We start from the raw sequence: 4,826 nt of genomic DNA on the forward strand, positions 1-4,826 counted from the left end.
TATATTTATTGGAAGGGTATTGAACATAGCATGAAAGAAGCAATAATAACCGAGCGTTTGTGAATGGGTCATACTTGATAAGAATGTTGAATGAACAGCTTAGTATTGACTTCCTTAGAATATTCATATAAAGCTGCTTTTGCTTTGCTCATATGATTCTTTTTTAGTAATTCACAATATTTAAAAATAAAATGTTCTGCTCTAAAACTAAACTAGAGACCATACAAAACATCTTAAGATATTATATCTTTATGTCTTGCTTGCTTGATTTTTATACGCTTACCAGTCATCTGAAGGATTGTCTACGAAACGAACGAATGGTCAATTGCGTATTGTTAATATCTTATTGACGTGATAAGAAGTAAAACAAGCAATCGTCGTGGAAATAGTATGTCATCAAATAGAGAAACCTTTCAGGGCCAAACAAATGCATTTTACTACGACCACAAATTAATACTTCCTACTCAAAGAACCCCACCCAGTGCAATACATTTTGTTGCTCTGCTTGTTGAACATTAGCACATGCGAACAAGGGATGTGGTCAGAGAGATCGGTGAACAGTCCGGAAATGAAGTGCCACTATTTGCCAAGCTCATTTTGATGAATAATTAAAATTGATCATTCATTGCTGTTTGATGAGCTATCATGGAAACCGCCTAACAATGCCGACTCTTTTTGCATTGCTATAGATTGAGTGGAACATGCAATTGAAACATCGATCACGAGTGATGGTTATGCTTACTGATGGAATTGTTAATTAAAATGTGCTTCTCCATCAACGTAGGAAGTGACCGTCTGGGACAATAGAAGCGATAACGACAAAGAGAAAGAGAGACTATTGAGAAATCTCAAAGGTTTCCGTTATTGTTCGTTTGAATTATTGGATTTTTTGGTTTTACTATTTAAAATTTAATTTGTTTTTGTACACAACAGTCAGATTTCATAGCAAATAGTAGCATGTAATAGTTAAATCATTTTCACATATGAATCTGCCCATCACTTCATATTTTTTCCCCAAATAATGTTTGAGGGAATATTAAAATTATACTCAACGAATTTTTAACTTTTTGATCTCAGTTTCCTTCGCATCTATGCTTATATGTTATATCTTATATGTTCGGAATATATAAAAGCATTTCTCCAGGCAATTTTTTTTAATTATCACAAATTCTAAAAAACAATATTACCACGCCCGAATAGGGACTTGAACCCTAGACCGTTGGATTAAAAGTCCAACGCTCTACCGACTGAGCTATCCGGGCTACACAGTTTGATGAGCTATGACTTTAGTTTTGTTGCATTGGTGGTTTTATGGTTCTGATCTGAGGCTATTAGATTCTCCATCTACTGTTTAGATGGATGGATTAACAATAGACAAAAGTCAACAATCTCAATCATCCTCATTTTAATCTATACAATTCAAAACCTTGTTAATAATTTTTTAATTAACTTTGTCAGCTGGAAATTGATCGAGTTGAATTATGCTTATTATGATTTTTTTTTTGTTATGATTTTTCCCCATTTTCTCAAATGAGTATCAATAAAATATTTGATACTTATTTGTGTTCATTTGTCATGTTTTTGTTTAAATAAAGACATAATTGCAGGTTATCGGAGGATGTAATACATTAACTAGATACAATCCATAAACATTCACAATGTGGATTCTGTTTAAACACGAAATAGCCTATTTATTAAAAGGCTCGTAAAAATATTGTGATACATTGTAAAGATTCACCATACATAAACCAATAAAAAGTTTAGAGCTTGGAAAAAATAGACAAAATGATCTTGCCACTATTGTTTAGATGGATGGATTAACAAAATAGACAATAGACAAAAGTCAACAATTTAAACCATATTTAATATTTTTAATCTGCAATTCAAATCATTGTTGGTAATTGTTGGCAAATCCTTGTTGGCCCCACTTGTCGAGCAGAATTTGTGATGCTTGAACGGAGTCTACGCCAATGAGATTTTTTTCAAGCATTTCATGTCCAATATTCACACAAAGCGTGACCGTTGATCCTAATGGAATTTATTGCATTGATATGTGTCAACGACGTATCACGCTATTATCAGGAGGATTTGTATTTAATTAATATGATGAAGTGAGTAGTGCGCATCATATCCACCATATTTTGGTAAGCTACTTGGTTCTGGGTCACCTTGATTGCTAAATGCATAATCAACGAGTGATCGATAACCTTGCTGGAGTTCGCTTAGTGCGTTATTAAGAAAAATATTAATATCTTTGATAGAATCTATGAATGGGACAAAAACAACTTTAATAGAGTCACCGATACGCGCTCTTCATGTTTGATATGGCGTAGAGAGTTTGTTGATATTGACTATTGAATAGTTCCATGGTATAAAAAAATAAAATAAAGTAGGGTAGCTGTACCAGTTTTAGGAAGAGTGACTTAAAAGGCAAAAACGCATTAAAATTGTCCCAAAACACAATTTTGAAGTAAAAAAGCTCATTTGTTATTCATATAATAACTTTCACATCATTTTCTTGCGTATTTTTTGAAATATCAAATAAAATATACAGAGTTCAACATGTTTTGGCAGATTTGCTGTCGGCCAATAGTTCGGCAGATTTCGCTATCAAGAGAACCAGAACATTAAATCAATAAAAGTGATGTTCTTTTTATGAAATTTTATGAAAATTCAATGGTTGTATAATTTATTCTAGCCCACAAGAAATTTAAAAACATGCTAAATGAGTCAGTTTTCACTTCAAACGCTGCCGAAAATAGGTACACGGTAATTTTTTATTTTGGACAGTTGAATGAAGTGGGCTCCTGTCGAAACTTGTAACAATAACAAACTGTAGATTTCGATGAATATTTGTTAAAACTTAATCAGAACACTATAATACTCTGTTAACAAATACTAAATTTCTCGTTTCAAATATTATCAATTTCACAATAAAGAATCCTATTACTTAAGAGAAAAACAATATTTTGTGAGTCAGTCGGAGTCGTACTCTATAACGGTCAGGGTAAAACACGACTAAACCCATGATCATTTCATTTTGTTGCAATATTGTGTATTGACATTTTAAGACCACTTTTTGCTTGCACGAACCAACCATTGAATCACATTTTGATAATGAACAAAGGCAAATTCATTGTGGGTGATGAGTAGATGGGTTATTTATTTATCGAGCGATTTTGTTACGCTTGAGCAGTGCTTGTGTAAAAGTGAACAGTAAATCGTGCACTTGCAGCTTCGGGCAACGTTTACGGATCGTTTGCTATTACACGATGCATGCCCGTGGGAAAGAGCGAGGATGTAAAAACGTTTAAAAAAATCTGCATAACATTGTACCTTCAGTGCCTTTACCAATTTCTATTTGCTTTGCAATGGTAAAGGCTAAGCACAATCCTTCTACCGCAAACTGCCCGGGAGTACATGTTCCGCAGTAATGACATGAGTTCTTTGAAATGTAAATGCTGTGCCCAGGAGCGTTACTTTGACTTTGTCTCGATTTCTTCGTCCTCAGAACCGCTGACGTCCTTATCGTCGATGAACCAATCTACTCAACGGAGTTATGTGCTGTAGTTTGGTGGGATAGCTCGACCTATCTTGTAGTTTGTTTAGGACAAGACAAAGAAATCCGAATTGAATCACACACCCACTCGGAAGCATCTTCAAAATCCAACCCATCACCGACATAGCCAAACGGAGTGATGAAGGGAATCTCTTTCATCTCACTCTTTGTGTAGCTTCTTCGATGTGACCAATTTTCGTGGAACGATTCAGTCGGCGCTCTTGATCCGCATCTTGGACCAACACTTATAGGCACCAACCAATCGCTCCACTTAACTTTATGTCAGTGCCTAAATTAAATCCCACACCAAAATCGCAACCCTAGACGATCCATGGTTTGGGCTCTTAATTGGTAGGGTAGCGAGATTAATTCAATCTCTTGAGCAATCCAAGCTTGCGATGAACAATCCAATCATGCTGAGTCCCAAAAGAAACTTTTCAACACAATGACAACGATGTGTTTCGGTCCAAATGCTCAATTAGAATGGCGCCAAAAGAATATGACAACGGAACAGCGTCACATTCGTTAATAATTCGTTAAGATGAGGTGGCCCCTTAAAGCCAGGCTTGCTTTTTAAAGAATTTAATGCGTACAATCTGCTCTTGAAACTGAAATTCAAGCTATATTCAACTTCGTCCTCTTTTAACATGGTCCAATATATTAAACCACCATAATACAGCCATCACATGGTCGTAAACCTACATTTGCTACGCCGGTATCTCTGTCTTCTTTGATTCGACAGTGCTGCAGTTGAGCAAATGTGCAAACTGCGACACCATCGGTTGTGTATCACAAACATTTTGATCTTTTGCTTTCTTCCACCACCTTTCAGCTACCCTTTTGTCTGGTCCATCGTGAACACAGTAGCGTGAGAAAGTCTGCGCTGATGCAACTGGCACTAACCCGGTGTCAATGCATTTGCCACAGCCTCTCGGGCTATATGATGAGCAATGCTCCCTACATGGTGTCAGTTGGCCGGACCGGGGATACAGACAGTAATGGATCGACCCACACTAAGGGATTCTCTCCTCAACACCTACAGCGCTCTGCTCCACTCTCCACTGATTCACGGACGACTAATTTTGATTCATTTGCTAAATTGGTTAATTGGTTGTTTTAATTGTTTTCACAACGGGTGCGTCAAACAAACCCTTGGAAGCTGTGCTTTGAAACCGATGGTGAAACTGATCCTCTGAAACTGAAGGAATGAACAAAACTACCGGAATAGAAAAAAATCAATTGTATATGCTGTGGACTAGCAAGATAT

General features: G+C 36.2%; 1 non-coding gene across 1 annotated transcript; it reads right to left on the bottom strand.

Annotated features, from left to right (window-relative positions):
• Positions 1–1,189: 1,189 nt before the first annotated feature.
• Trnak-uuu lies at positions 1,190–1,262 on the bottom strand. Its single transcript has one exon. It is a non-coding gene; the product is annotated as a tRNA-Lys (tRNA).
• Between the last annotated feature and the right edge of the window lie 3,564 nt (positions 1,263–4,826).

The sequence above is a fragment of the Anopheles merus genome, chromosome 3R (genome assembly GCF_017562075.2).
Source record: "Anopheles merus strain MAF chromosome 3R, AmerM5.1, whole genome shotgun sequence".
NCBI classification, from domain to species: Eukaryota; Metazoa; Arthropoda; class Insecta; order Diptera; family Culicidae; genus Anopheles; species Anopheles merus.